This window comes from Panthera uncia, chromosome B1 (genome assembly GCF_023721935.1).
Source record: "Panthera uncia isolate 11264 chromosome B1, Puncia_PCG_1.0, whole genome shotgun sequence".
NCBI classification, from domain to species: Eukaryota; Metazoa; Chordata; class Mammalia; order Carnivora; family Felidae; genus Panthera; species Panthera uncia.
In genome coordinates, this window is record NC_064811.1 from 6,957,741 (window position 1) to 6,974,306 (window position 16,566).

Here is a 16,566-nt window from a genome sequence, read left to right on the forward strand (position 1 = left end):
GCGGTCGGGGAGCCGGGAGCCGCGAGCCGCGAGCCGCGCACCGGGCATGCGCGGCCGGTAGAGCCCCTCGAGGCAGCCTCGACGCCGCCCCGGCCCCGCCAGCGAGGGCCGGAGCTGTAGTACCGCCGGGGGCCGGTGGCGTCGCTGCGCGGCCGGCCCTGGGGGTCCGGCGCCTGTAGAACTCTACCTGGCGCAGGCGGCTCTGTGCTCACCCAGCGGTTGGCCTGGTAACCTGGGCGTCCCAGCCCGGGGGTGGGGGTGGGGGGGGGCGATCCCGCTCCTTTGGGGGAGGGGCGGGGCCTGGACTCGCCGAGCTGGCGAGATAACGGGGGACTCCGAGCCTAGTCGCGTGCGCTCTCGCGACCGGCGTTTGCAAAGTTGCCATTTACCCAAAGGCCAGATGCCTGCCTGGGGATCCCGAGGGTGGGGCCAAAGGAGTCCCTGATGATTGACAGCCTCCCACTCTTCTCATTTTCTTAGACTTGCAAGTAAATGGGAGCCGCCGCCTCTGGGCTGTGAGTCCCACCAGGGCATGTGTTCGTGACATGGCTCTTTTGTTCATCACTGACGCACCAGTCTGGGACAGGCCCGGCTTGCAGGACTGCTCAGCGTCCCTTGCCTAGACCAGGGGTAGCCAAAGCCTGATGGGGACAGCACGTCCCCAAAAAAGTTCCCCAGGGAGGTACAAAAGGGAGGACAAAAAGGGAGAGGAGCGCCAGCAACGTTCATAGCAATTGGACACAGCTTCGGCATCCCAGCTGGGGATCCTTGGAACAAGGTAGGGGAATGTGGGTGGGGTGTACTCTAATTCAAGTCGCTCATGGCTCGGGCTGCGTTCTGGCCGCTTGCAGTGGACGCCTGGGTGTTCCGGAAGGATGGGGGCGGGGCGCGGGGGAAGACCTGGTCCTTCACCGCAGATAGTTCTAGGCTGCTGGGATAGCCTTCTGTCTCACCTCCCTGCTTGCACTCTCATCCAGGCTGAGGCAGCCAGAGTGCTCCTTCCACAAAGCAAGTGGGACAGAGCCACTCCCCAGCAGAAGGGTCCTCGCAGGACCCTCCAGTGCTGTCTGACTTGACCTCCCGCAGCCTCTCCTCCTCGCCCATCCTCACTCCTGTGTTCTGCCACACTGGCGACCTCTGCAGCGCTGAGGCACCGGGTTTCTCTTGTCCCAGGACCCTTGCACATGTTCCCTCTGTCGGGGACATCGCTCATCTTTCTCCTCTCAATTCAAAAACCACCTTCTTAGGGGCCTTTCTAACCCTTTAATCTCCCATGGTCATCACCTCCCCTCGCTCTAGCGCATTCCTGTGTTTTGTTCTTTGTAACAAACTGAAATCATACTTGGGTCTTCTCATTCTCCCACAGGACAAAAGAAGTTATTGGCTGTCTTGTTCGCATTTATATTCCCAGCGCTGGAGGAGAGGGCCTGGCCCTCAATAGACACCCATGCCCGTTGAGTTTCTATCTTGGTTTGACTCACCAGAGCAGGAAAGCAGACTTGGAATCCCCAGCTGCGCATATTGGCACTTAACTCTTTGTGTACGCTTTCATGTCTAAATGTTCTCATCTGGGAAATGATGAGGATAATAATAGTATCTGAAAATGAGATGAATAAACTTTGTGGAAGAGGCAGGGAGATTCTCAGATGGAGAGCTCTGGGTGGTTTAGCTACTGCATCAGTCAGGATGGGCTAGGTTACGCCGAAGCAATATACAACCCCCAAATCTCGTTGGCTTAAAAAGCCATCGGTTTATTTTTTCACTTTACACTTTATGTCCACCATGGATTGCCAAGAACTTGGCTCCTTGACGTCTTTAGTTCAGAAGCCCAGGCTGACCACAGCAGCCACCAACCGATGTTTTGCCAATTGCCCAGGCAAAAAGGAGAGTTTGGCTTAATAGAGTACTCTTAAATGTCCAGCGAGAAGCTCTCAGAAGGAAAGACTCAAGTGTCATGTCTTGCTTGTAGCTAGGTGTGATCATGTCACTGGGCTCTAGTCAATGGGAAAAGTAAATAGAGCTAGAATATGTGTAACATCCAGAAGTGTTCTTTTTTTTTTTTTTTAAATATTTATTTATCTTTGAGCGAGACAGAGTGTGAGCAGGGGAGCGGCAGAGAGAGAGAGAGAGAGAGAGAGAGAGCGAATTCCAAGCAGGCTTCATCCTGCCAGCACAGAGCCCGATGCGGGGCTCAAACTCACAAACCGTGCGATCGTGACCTGAACCGAAATCAAGAGTCGGATGCTTAACTGACTGAGCCACCCAGGCGCCCCCAGAAAGGTTCTTAAAGAAAGGGCATGCAATTCTTTGTCCCTTCTTCATTCTGCTGGTTTGAATAAAAGGATGAAGAAACAATGCTGGAGCTGGCACAGCCCCTGTGAATCATGTAGTGAATATCACTTACTGAGGAGTAAGTAACAAGGTAGAAGAATGAAGGTGGGTCCCCGATTGTCACAGAGCCACCATACCTGCCATCTGTTGCTTCGCCCCCGGCTGAATTTCAAAAGGGAAGTAAACTGCTATTTTGGATTAACTGCCACAGAAAAAGCTTCTGTGAACCAATCCATGGTTTGGGACAGGAAAGGATGGGAAGGGGCCAAGCATGAGCCAACATGGCATGGCAACGGAACAGTAGGTGTTGGATGATCTACCAGTTTATTTATTTATTTATTTATTTATTTTTTTAACGTTTATTTATTTTTGAGACAGAGGGAGACAGAGAGAGACAGAGCATGAACAGGGGAGGGGCAGAGAGAGAGGGAGACACAGAATCGGAAGCAGGCTCCAGGCTCTGAGCCATCAGCCCAGAGCCCGATGCGGGGCTCGAATTCACGGACTGTGAGATTGTGACCTGAACTGAAGTCGGACGCCCAACCGACTGAGCCACCCAGGCGCCCCTGATCTACCAGTTTAAATCAGCAGAAGCAACAACGCCGAGCGAGAAGCCTGCGGAGGAAATAGAAGTAACATTTCTCTTTCCAACCCAATCGCTTCAAAAATCTTCAGATATGAAGTGAAGGCCAGTGCGTCTCCTACTATCGGTGGGAGGCTTCCACTATTTTTATTGTAATCTCAGGGTCAAGGGTGATGTATCTTCTTTTCTGTCTTTACAGCTTTGAGAGCTCTGCGTGCAGATCGTGGTTCCTGAAGGTCAGAGGAACTCCTTCCGAATCAGGTACTCAGCTGGTGTGTCATTCACTCCCCTGAACATTTCTCCCCAGCAGGATGGCGGTCAGTATCAAGATTCCTCAAGTAATTAAAAATGACACAAAGGAAAAATTGTGTCCAATATTATAATATTATCCAATTTGGCTTTACATTTATTGGAAATAAAGACGACGTACACTGGGAATGTGTTATTTGCAGGGAAGTGCTTGCAATTACCTGTCTAGAAAATCTTTTTTTTTTATCGTTTATAAGTAAAAATGTGAAAATTATAGACAGCCAGTCATGAAAACTGTTATTGCTGGTGCTGCAGAAGGCACTTTGCTTTGTGATCTTTATTTTGAACAGATTTTATTCTCAAACCAAAACACAATGCCTGGTTTTTAGAATATACTGAATATTAACTCCTATAGGATGGAATTCTAGAAATAGAATTGCGGAGCAGAAAGATATATTAACAGAGTTTGCCAAGTTCATTTCGTAAGTGCTGAAGTAATTCCAGTGCCCATTGTTATTAACAATTTATAGGACCTCCAGCTTGGCTTTCTGTCTTCTGGCCCCCCTACTAGGACTGAGTGTAACATTCTTCTCAACTTTTTGCCACCTGTTGGGTGAAAAACATGTTAACTCCTTGTTACTTTAATTGCTACTTCCCTAATAATTGTGAAGTTGAGCTCTTTTTTTCATTTGTCCATGAACATCAGGATTTCCCCTTCTATAAAATGGCTATTTTTATTCTTTGACTATTTTTCAATTGGACTATTTGTTCTTATATTATCAATTTATGGGAGTTCATTGAAGTACCATGTCTAGGAATCTTTTATCCGACATATGTGCTTCAAAGATTTTTCGTAATCTGTGCTTTCTGATGTTGCTTATTGTCTTTTCTTGTCATGGTTTAAATATTTACATAGTCAAATGTTTCATTTCCTTTTGTTGTTGTTGTTGTTGTTGTTGTTTTTTGATTGTCCCGGCTTGCTTAAGACATCCCCCAAACACACACACCACTGTCACAAATGCCAAGAACATACACATATTGTCATAGATTTTCTTCTAAGTAGTTATTCAATGCTTTTTAAAGATTTAATTTTCATGGAATTATTTCTTTATGTACGTATGTATTATTTTTTATGTAGCTACCTTTTCCTCCCTGTTTGACAGGCAGCTTTGGATGGAACAATCTGTGTTTAAATAAACCTCCCTTTCTCCACTGACTTGTCATGGCACCTTTGCCGCACCTTAAGTTTCCTATTTGTGAATTTCTAGTATGTTTCAGTTACAGTGGCTTTATGTTAAAAAAAAAACCAAATCTGACAAGGCAACATTGCCTCCTCACCCCTTCCCCATTAGGTATTATTTTTCAATAGAGGGTTCTTAGGTATTTTTTGACATTTATCCTCTACATGAAATGCAAGGGATTTTTGATGGTTGTCGTTTGTTGTTGTTCTGTTTTTTTGTCTTTTGTTTTCTTTTTTTGTACCTTTTATGCTGGTCCTAAGGGGTACAGAATTGGACCGATTTGATCAAGCATCCTGTTCAATGACGGGAGCATCAAACCCCGCATGTTCATGGTGGCTGGCCTTTCCCAGCACTCCCAGAAAGTGACCGTTGGGATGTGTTTGTTGCAGGGTTCCAGGCCAAGGGCACTGCTGGAGCAGGGGGAGGGTGCAGGGTGCCATGCAGCTGAGGTCAAAGGGTACATTTTACTCTGGAGGGTGCCTCCTAATTCACACAAAAGCCCCGTCTTAGCAGCGGCAGCCCCGGGCCAGAACTGCCTGAGAACGGTGGGTCCACCCTCCTTGCAGCTGCAGCAGCCGGAGTCCGCCCGCTGCTCTTTTAGCCCTCAGGGAATGGCTTGGGTTCAGCTTCCGGCCGCCTGTGGGCTCACTCCCTGGATTGAATCCCAGCTCCGACTTTCTGAGCTCCTGGTGAACTGGATCTCCTCACTTTCACAGTAGGTGACCACTGCTCCATTCTATGCTGCGTCTCAGCCTAGGACACACTGTCACTTGCTTGAGTTGTTACGGTGGCCTCCTAACTGCTTTCCTTGCTTCTGCCTTCACGCGTCTGCAGTTGGTTCTCAGCTCAGCAGCCAGAGCAAGCCATTCATTCATTCATTCATTCATTCATTCATTCATGCCTGAGGGAGGGAGACAAAGAGAGTCCCAAGCAGGCTGCAGCCTCAGCGCAGAGCCTGACATGGGGCTCGATCTCATGAACCACAAGACCATGACGTGAACCGAAACCAAGAGTCGGACGCTCAACTGACTGAGCCACCCAGGTGTCCCAATCACACATCTTTCTAATTTACTAACTGCCACCCTTGAAAACTGGGAAAAACCCTGAAAGTTTACTGTTTTTTAAAGTTGATTTATTTATTTTGAGGGGGTGGGGGAAAAGTAGAAGGAGGGCAAGAGAGGATGTTAAGCAAGCTCCATGCTGAGCATGGGCTCAATCTCACGAACCACGAGATCAAGACCTGAGCCAAAATCAAGAGTAGAATTCTCAACTGACTGAGCCACCCAGGTGCCTCTAGAGCGATCCTTTTAAACTGAAGCGTTGGGTTGTATCTGAATCTCACCGGAGCCCTTGCACCCGATCCAGAGCCAGAGTCCATCTCCTCAAGGGCAACAAGGTTCCTTCTGATCAGCTCCTGTCACCTCTCTGACCTCACTCCTTTTGCTCTGCCTCTCAACTAGTTAGTTGTTCATTCATTCATCAAATATCTGTCGAGTGCCTACTTATATCTGTATGTGCCAGGCACTGTTACAGACACTTGGGACACTTCAGTGGACAAACACGTGTGTGAGAGAGAGGAAGGACTAGTCTCTTGGCTGTGCCATGAACTTGCTACCACGTGGTGGCCTCAGGCCTGAACACTGGCTGTTCCTCTGCCTGGACTGCCCTTGCCCAGAAATCCACATGTCTTATGTTTTCACCTGCTTCATGTTTCTCTTCACACGTCAGCTGCTAGCAAGGCCTTCCCTGACTGTCCTATCTACAATCTCTAACTGTCCGGCACTTAATATCTCCCCCCAGCTATTCACTTCTCCATGACTCTTAATTTCCTCTAATAGACCTTATATTTTATAATATCTAGACATTTAATTTATGTCTGTTGTATTTCCCCCACCATTACCCAAATAGGGTGAGATGGATGGCTTATTCCCTGTCATGCGAGTGCCTTTAACACTGCCTGGCACAGAATGGGACTCTGGAAATATTTTCTGGATAAAGGAAAGGATGCACGAAAAGGAAGAACCTTGAGAAGGTTATTGACCTTTTTGTGCTTCCTTTCCATTTTCTAAAAATTAAGGAGTGTAATGGTCACTAACTGACAGTCTTGTTAAAAAGGTTTAATGAGGGGTGTCTGGGTGACTCAGTCAGTTAAGCGTCCGACTTCAGCTCACGTCATGATCTCGTGATCTGTGAGTTCGAGCCCCGCGTCGGGCTCTGTGCTGACAGCTCGGAGCCTGGAGCCTGCTTTGGATTCTGTGTCTCCCTCTCTCTGTGCCTCCCCCACTCATGCTCTGTCTCTCTCACTCTCAAAAATGAATAAATGTTAAAAAAAAAGTTAAAAAAAAGGTTTAATGAAACAGTACCTCTAGGGGTCCCAGGCTGCCTCAGTCGGTGGGGCATGCGATTCTTGGATCTTGGGGCTGTGAGTTTGAGCCCCACATTGGGTGTAGAGATTACTTAAAAATAAAATCTTTTTAAAAACATTTTTTTAATGTTTATTTATTTTTGAGAGAGAGAGAGAGAGAGACAGACAGAGCATGGGTGGGGGAGGGTCAGAGAGAGAGGGAGACAAAGAATCCAAAGCAGGCTCCAGGCTCTAGGCTGCCGGCACAGAGCCCGATGCGGGGCTCGAACCCACAGATCGTGACCTCATAACCTGAGCCAAAGTCAGACACCCAACCGACTGAGCCACCACCCAGGCGCCCCAAAAATAAAATCTTTAAAAAAACATCCAGTACATCTAAAAGTGCTTAAAACAGTACTTGGCACATATTAGAGTTCTCGAAATGTAGTTTATTACTGTTGTTTTTGCTTCCCAGTCCCTTATATCCACATCGTGTACATACTGTGTGCACAGACAGTTCAGGATTCATACTTTTTATCTCTTATAGTACCTGTGAACACTGCATGGTATGGTTTTATGTGCTTTCAAAATTTACTGCAACAGCACTGTCAACAATAGCCAATTATGGAAAGAGCCCCCATGTCCATTGACTGACAAATGGATAAAGAAGATGTGGTATGTATATACAATGGAATATTACTTGGCAATCAAAAAGAATGAAATCTTGCCATTTGCAACAACATGGACGGAACTAGAATGTATTATGCTAAGAGAAATAAGTCAGAGAAAGATAACTATCCTATGATTTCACATATAGGTGGAATTTTACGAAACAAAACAGATGAAACATAGGGAAAGGGAAGCAAAAATAAGATAAAAACAGAGAGGGAGGCAAACCGTAAGAGACTCTTAAATACAGAGAACAAACTGAGGGTTGCTGGAGGGGAGGTGGGTGGGAGAGTGGGCTGGATGGGTGACGGGCATTAAGGAGGGCGCTTGTAGGGAAGAGTATCGGGTGTTACATGTGAGTGATGAATCACGAAATTCTCCTGAAACCATTCTTTCACCGTATGTTAACTAACGTGGATTTAAATAAAAAATAAATAAGATCAAGTCCTCCCCATCACTCCCCGCAACATTGACTGCGATAGTATTAGGCATTTGGTTTTGAAACTCTTTTATGTTGCAATATATAATCTAGTTCTTTCCTCTTAATGGCTATGTAGGTTTCTGCCAAGGGAACTTAGCGTTTCACCAATATAGACAGTATTAAAGGGTCTTTTGTGTAGGTCTTTTTGTGCACATCTCATCCCAAATGTGCAAGAGTTTCTCAAGGAGGCATCCAAAAAGTGGAAATGCTGGTTTTGCCTGCTGTGCTCCATGTGCCCTCTCCCATCCATTCTCCATCCTTCCTTGGCTGCTCTGTCCGGGGATGCTGTTCCCTGGAGACGGCCCCATCCACCGCCTTCCCATTGGGTCTGGCCAGTGGAGGCTCTGGCAGGAGATTAGAGGGCAGAAAGGAAGCGTCCGGGTACTTTTTCATGACCTCTTTCTTTGTCCCCGTGCTTCATGTCTGGCCGTAGGTCTGTCCTTCCCTCTGGGCATCTCCCCCTCCCCTGTTCCGGCTGTGCCGGAGCCCCAGCACCTCTGTTGTCTCTCCTGGTCCAAAGAGGCCTAAGCAAGGTTGACGGGTTCCCACCGTTGCAGGTTTCTGGGTACCTCACCATCCATTGTTTCCTTCACCTTGCCTGTTCCTGCCTAAGGAGTCACCTCAGAAAGCGTCCTTCATTTGAACATTTGGGATAAATTACTTTGTACGGGCACCACATGGACACATTGGCTTCATGGGACGTGCTTTAAAATCTAATTTTTACTTTAACACACACACCCTCCCTCTCTAGTTTTGTAAAGTCAAATAGCACTAAAAAGTTTATGATGGAGAGCAGGAGTCACTTTCCTTCTTTCTCATCTCCTTTCTCTATTTTGGCTCTCCAGAGGCCACCATATTCAACTGTTTTTATCTCTCTGATGACTGATGATGTAGAGCATCTTTTCATATGTTTTTTGGCCACTTATGTATCTTTTTTTAAATTTAATTAATATATTTATTAATGTGTTAACTTTTGGATTAATGGAATGACATTTTAACTCCAAACTCATCTGGCCTGAAAGACACAGAAAGTTGTCTTTGCACTGCTGACTCTGAAACAGTGTCTTATGCCATCATTTCAGGGACAAAGATTGGTTAGCTCCAACACCGGCCGGTGCCCATAGCCCGGACAGGGGAAAGCCTGCTGACCTCCGAATCACACTTTCACAGGCCCCACGTGAGTGTGCCGACTTCTGGCAAAGGCACGGACTTAAGCTACAATCCTGATAACTCTTTAAGGGGGGGCAGATCACCAAGTTAAGCGGTTTCCATTTTCCAGACACTAGCTCAGCCCCCAGCTCTAAGAAAAAGGAAGCACAGGGATCCCTTTCCCCTGCAGGCAAGGAGAGGGAGGCCCAGAGTTCTGGGTTCTGTATGAAGTCAGGGTATCTGCTGGCCCACTGTTGTGGCCGTGTGCACCTGGGAGAGAAAGTGATACACAGTTGGAGCCCTTAGAAGGTTTCATTTGGTGCCTTTACCAGGACTTTGAGATAAAACTGAATACTTGATACTCCACTGCAAAGATGGTTTCAACTTTCAAAAAGAATCAACATCCCTCTGAAGAAGCAGAAGAGTGAATGGTTTTTTCAAGTTTCCTGATTCAAAGCCATTTCCCCTTTAAGAAATTCAAGGACTCGCAAACACTGGCCAAAGGGCACAGTCATATATGGCAACATGATTGTCGTATTTCTTGTAAAGTTCAATATCTGTAAATGATCACCTAAAACTTGCTGGGGTGAGAAATTAACAAAAATCACAATTGCAAAGCGCCTGAATTTTACATCTTTCATCTTCCCTTTCCCTTTGTTGTAAATAAAACTTTGAAGGGGAAACATTATTTTCATTTTGTTAGATTTGTTGCCTTCTTTTTCTTTCACATCATTGAAACTCCCAACCAAAAGATGAAATAAGGAAAATCAACCTTAAAGCTGAACCTATTGATTCTACCTTCCTTTAAATTTTCTCCTTAAAATGCTTCAGATGAACAATTTTTCACTTCTCAGAAAAGAGAAAATTGATACCCTGGGCAAACCTTAACGCAAATGAGCATTAAAAGTACCATAGGGGGCACCTGGGTGGCTCAGTCGGTTAAGTGTCCGACTTCGGCTCAGGCCGTGACCTCACGGGTCGTGAGTTCGAGCCTGGCGTTGGGCTCTGTACTGATGGCTCAGGGCCTGGAGCCTGCTTTGGATTCTATGTCTCCCTGTCTCTCTGCCCCTCCCCTGCTCACACTCTGTCTCTTCTTTCTCTCTCTCAAAAATAAATAAACATTAAAAATTAAAAAAATACCATCGAATCCACTTTTTTTTTACACTTATATATATTATTTTGTGAAATGTTTCTTCAAGTCTTTTGTAATTGATCTGTGGTTCTTTATGTTTTCTAGATCTGAACTATATTATCAAATGTACATACAATGTTTTCTGTCAACCTGGGGCTTGCCTCTTACCTTCTTAATTGTCTCTTTTGAAGAACAGAAAGTTTAAATTTTGATGCAATCCAATTTCTTAAGTTTTTCCTTGATGATTGTTTGCTTTTGGTGGCATAACAAATTGTCCACCCAAGGTGGAAAGTGTACTCTTGCTTACTTCTAGCGGTTTTATAGTGTTAGAATTTGCATTTATATCTAAGACCTATTTCTGAATTTTTGTTTTGTTTTATTTGGTGTGAAAGTGAGTTCATTTTTTTTTGTCCACATGGATATCTAGTTTTTCCAGCACCATTTATGGAAAACACTATCCTTTCTCCATGGAATAACTTTGATGTTTTTGCCAAAAATCAATTGACGATACCTGTGTAAAACTATGGATTCTGGACTCAGTTCATTGATGTATTTTTTCGTCTTCATGTTAATACAAACTTTGGTCTTCACTTTTCAAGATTATTCTGGGCAGACTTACCTCCTTTGCAATTCCATGTAAATTTTATAATCACCTCTTCAATTTCTACACAATTCTGCTAGGATTTTTATTTTTTTTATTTTTTAATTTTTTTAAATGTTTTTATTTATTTTTGAGACAGAGAGAGACAGAGCGTGAGCAGGGGAGGGGCAGAGAGAGGGAGACACAGACTCCGAAGCAGGCTCCAGGCTCTGAGCTGCCAGCACAGAGCCCGACGCGGGGCTCAAACTCACAGACTGTGAGATCATGACCTGAGCTGAAGTCGGACGCCCAACTGACTGAGCCACCCAGGCGCCCCGGATTTTTAGATAAATATGGAGAGAAGTGACATGTTAACCATATAGAGTCTTTCATTCAGATCATGAATTTGGAACCTCTCTCCATTTATTAAGACCTCCTTAACTTTTCTCAGCAATGATTTCAGCTTTTGGTTGAAAGATACTGTACATTTTTCATCTAGTGTATTCCTAACTATATTTATGATATTCAAAATGGAATTAAAAATTATTTTCCAATTGGTGGTTTCTAAGAGACAGAAATATTATTTTTTGTATATTAACTTTCTATCCTTTGACTTTACTAAACTTACTATGCTCATAGTTTATTTCATAGGTTTCTTAGGATTTTTTTTACATACACAGTCATGTCATCTTTGAATAAAGACAGTCTTACCTCCTCTTTTCTTGTATGTATGCCTTCTGTTTGTTATTTTTCTTGCCTTATTGTGCTAGCTAGAATCTCTAGCATAATGATGAGTCGAAGTGGTGAGAGCAAACATCTTTGCCTATTCCTGATTTTAGGGTGAACATTTTTGAGATAAAACGGGGATCAGATTATCAAAGCAGACTCACACAATTCAGAGATGTTAGAGCAGTCCAGTGACACGGATGAGGCAGGAACAGGTTCAGAACCGCTGACACAGCAGAGCTCTTCAAGTCCTTTCTTGTGACATCTGATATGCCCTTGTGCCTTTTTAAATGCTGAATGCAGGTCACATAATTTACACACAAGTGAACCATTTAAGTCTTGAAACCATCTCTGTTTTATACTCCAACAGTACCTAACATTTTCCAGGGAACAATGCTGCATAAATGCATAGGCTCCAGTTTTGTTTATTATAAGCAAGCCTGTCCACAGGTAGGGATTCTCCTTCCAGAGAATACCATTAGCTTCTTTGCCCAGATGTTTATCATTTCATGTTTATAAGGAAATTGAATCAGATCACCTGTCTTCTATCTTTTCCACGGGCTTCTCCCAGTTACCAAGGATGTAAGAATGAATTAAAGATGCTATTTCATCTTTTCCTTTTCAATATTCAATTTTTCACCATTAAGTGTCATGTTAGCTGAAGGTTTTTGTAGATTCCCTTAAATCAGACTGAGTAAATTTTCTTCTATACCTAGTTTGCTACAAGTTTTATTATAAGTTAATAAAAAAATTTTAAGTTTATTTATTTTGAGAGAGAGAGAGAACACAAGTGGGGTAGGGACAGAGAGAGAGGGAGAAAGAGAATCCCAAGCAGACTCTGCTGACATTAAGCTTGATCTCATGAACAGTGAGATCATGACCTGAGCTGAAATCAAGAGTTGGACACTTAACCAACTGAGCCACCCAGGCGCCCCAGTAGTAAATTATTTTCTAATGCTTTCTCTACATTTACTGGGATGATCAAATCATTTTCCTCACTTTGTTTGTTAATGTGGAAAATTACATTGATTTTCAAATGTTAAACCAACATGGCGTTCCTAGGATAAGTCCTACTTTATTATATGTATTGCCAGATATACACACACAGACGCACACATTTTGTCAATTGCTTTTTTACATTTAAGAACAATTTGTGGTAAAAGTTGGGCACCTGGGTGGCTCAATCAGTTAAGGGTCTGACTCTTGGTTTCGGCTCAGGTCGTGATCTCACAGTTTTGTAAGTTTGAACCCCACATCGGGCTCTGCACTGGCAGTATGGAGCCTGCTTGGGATTCTCTCTCCCCGACCCCCGTTCTCTCTGCCCCTCCCCTGCTTGTGCTGGCTCTGTTTCTCTCAAAGTAAATAAATACAATTTAAAAAATTGTGGTAAAAGCATATCACGTAAAATTTAGTCTTAACCAGTTTCAAGTATACAGAGCACTAGTGTTAACTATTTCTACATCTTTGTGCAACAGATCTCTAGAACTTTTTCATTTTGCAAGACTGAAACTCTATACTCATTAAACATCAACTCTCCATTTCCTCCTCCCCCTCAGCCCTTGGTAACCACATTCTACTTTCTGTTTCTATGAGTTTGACTACTTCAGGTACCTCATACAAGTGGAATCTTGTGCGGTATTTGTGTTTTTTATGCCTGGTTTGTTTAACTTAATGTCCTTGAGGTTCATCCATGTTGTACAATACGACATGATTTTCTTCCTTTTGAAAGCTCAGTAATATTCCATTGTATGGATATACCATATTGTCTTTATTCATTCATCTGTTGATGGACATTTAGGTTGCTTCCACCTCTTAACTATTTTGAATAACACTGCAGTGAGTGTGTGTGTGCATATGTCTCTGAGATACTGTTTTTCAGTTCTTTTGGATATAGACCAAGAAGTGGGATTGCTGATCATATGGTAATTATGTTTTTAATATTCTGGGGGAAACTCTACACTGTTTTTCACAGCAGCGGAACCATTTTATGTTCCCACAAACAGAAGGGCACAGGGTTCCAATTTCTCCATAACCTCTCTAGCACTAGTCATTTTCTGTTGTTTGTTTATTTATTTATTTTTTTTAATAAGCATACTGACAAGTGTGAGGTTTTAATTTGAATCCCTCTAATGATTAGTGATATTGAACATCTTTCCATGTATATCTATTTGGAGAATGGAGAATGTATATCTTTGGAGAAACATCGGTTCAAGCCCTTTACCCACTTAAAAAATTCTTTTTTAATGTTTATTTTTGAGAGAGAGAGAGAGAGAGAGAGAGAGAGAGAGAGACAGGGTGTGAGCAGGGGAGGTGCAGAGAGAGAGAGAGAGAGAGAGACAGATCTGAAGCAGGCTCCAGGCTCCGAGCTGTCAGCAGAGCTTGATGTGGGGCTCGAACCCACGAACCATAAGATCATGTCCCAAGCTGAGCTCAGACACTTAACTGACTGAGCCACCAGGGAGCCCCTACTCATTTTTTAATCAGGTTATTTGTTTGTTGTTGTTGTTGTTTTGAGTTGTAGGAGTCCTTTGTATAATCTGGATACTTATGCCTTCTCAGATATATGTTGTTTGCAAGTATTTTTCCCCTTCCATCGGTTGCCTATTTGCTCTGTTGATTCTTCCTTGGCTGCACAGAAGTTTTTGAGTTTGATGTAGTCGCATTTGTTAATTTTTGTTTTTGTTGCCTGTGCTTTTGGTGTCAACTCCAAGAAATCATTGTCAAGTGCAATGTCCTGAAGGCTTTCCCCTACAGTTTCTTATGGGAGGTGTATCATTTTAGATCTTTTGTTTAGGTCTGTAATCCATTTTGAGTTCATTTTTGTACGTGGTCTAAGGTAGGACCCAACTTCATCCTTTTGCACATGGATATCTGGTTTTCCAAACACCATTTGTTGCACAAAGTGTCCTTTGCCCAATGTGTAGTTTGGGCACTCTTGTTGAAGATCATTTGGCCATATATTCAAGGCTTTATTTTGGGCTCTCTATCTGTTCTGCTGGTGTATAGATATGTCTTTGTGGCAGTGCTCACACCGTCTTAATTACTGTTGCTCTGTAGCATGTTTGGAAAGCATAAAGTGTGAAGCTTCCAACTTTTTCTTTTTCAAGATTTCTTTGACTGTTCTGGATCCCTTGAGATTCCATATGAATTTTAGGATGGGTTTTCTTTTATTTCTGCAAAAAATGGCATTGGATAGGGATTACATTGAATCTGTAGATGGCTTTGGGTGGTATGGACATTTGAACAACATCAAGTCTTTGAATCCACAAACACAGGGTATCTTTCCATTTATTTGTATCTCCTTTCATTTCTTTTTGCAATATCTTGTTTTTTTTTAAATGTTTATTTATTTTGAGAGAGAGAGAGAGAAAGAGAGAGAGAGAGAATGTGTGTGTGTGTGTGTGCATGAACTGGGGAAGGGCAGAGAGAGAGTGAGAGAGAGAATTCCAAGCAGGCTCTGCACTGTTAGCACAGAGCCCAGCGAGGGGCTCGGACTCACAAACTGTGAGATTGTGACCTGAGCTGAAATCAAGAATTGGACCCTCAAACAACTGAGCCACCCAGGTGCCCCAATATTTTGTCATTTTTGACGTACAAGCCTGTCACCTCCCTGGTTAGGTTTTTTTGTAAGTATTTTATTCTTTTTGCTACTATCATGAATGGGATTGTTTTTAAATTTCCTTTTCAAATGTTTCATTGTTAGTATATAGAAATATATATAACTGACCTTTGAATGTTGATTTTGTACGTTTTAGCTTTTGCTAAATGAGTTTTAATAGGTTTTTTCCTTGCGTGTGAAATCTTTAGGGTTTTTTTTTTTTTTTTCATATTAGATCATGTCATCAGAGAGCAGAGATTAAATATACTTCTTCCTTTCTAGTTTGGGTGATGCTCTGTCTAGGACTTGAGTACTCTGTCGAACAGTAGTGGCCAGAGTTGGCATCCTTGCCTTGTTTCTCCTCTTAGAGGAAAAGCTTTCAGTCTCTTACAGTTGAGTGTGATGTCTGCTGTGGGCTTGTCATCTGTTAAGGCAGTTTTCCTCCTATATCCAGTGTGTTGTGCTTTTTAAAAAATTCTTTTTATTATGAAAGAGTGTTGAATTTCATCGAGAGCTTCTTCTGCATCTGTTGAGAAGATCACGTGGGTTTTGCCTTTTGTTCTGTTAATGTGGTGTGTTACATTTACCGATTTCCGTATGTTGAACAGTGCTTGCGTTCCAAGTAGAAATCCCACTTCCTTATGGTATATAATCTCTTAATGTGCTGTTTTGTGAAGTTTGTTAGTATTTTGTTTAGGATTTTTGCATCAATATTCATCATGCATATCGGTCTTTAGTTTTCTTTTATTTTTGTGCCTTTGTCTGGCTTTGATATAAGAGTAATTCTGGCCTCAGAGAGAAGTGTGGAAATGTGCCCAGCTCTTCAGTTCTTTGGAGGAGTTTGAGGAAGATTAGGGTTAATTATTCTTGAAATGTTTGGTAAAATTCTCCAGTGAAGACATCTGGTCCTGGGCTTTTCTTTGTTGAGTGTTTTTTATTTTGTTAATAAAACTTTATTTTAAGGATATGTATGGCAGCTTGAAGAACAAGGGTGTTAGTAGCACAACCACACGTATGGTAATTGGAAAATTGTTCAAGATACTTCAGTAGGTCCAGTCACCTCTGAGTTCCTGCGAAGACCCTGCAACAGCAGCCTTAGCAGTCTGCTTCTGACCACCTCCTCCCAAGCAAGAGTCTCTGGTTTTCCACATTACATTGTCACCCAGAAATAGGAGCTTCAGCTCCTGAATCAATTATGTTTGATTTTTTCAAACAATGTCTGAGCTGAAGCTGGACGCTCAACCGACTGAGCCACCCAGATGCCCCATGTAGCTTTAGTAATTTTTGCTCACTTAATCAGTTTCTGAGAGATGTGTGTCAAAATTTCCAACTATCATTGTGGTTTTGCTGATTTTTTTTTTTTCCTTTTAGTGTTCTCGGTTTTGGCTTCTGAATATTTATCTCAACAGCGTTCTGTTCATATTTCATGGATTCAGTGTTTTATCTCTCTGGTCATATTCACTATTCTCTTTGTAGTTTTCTT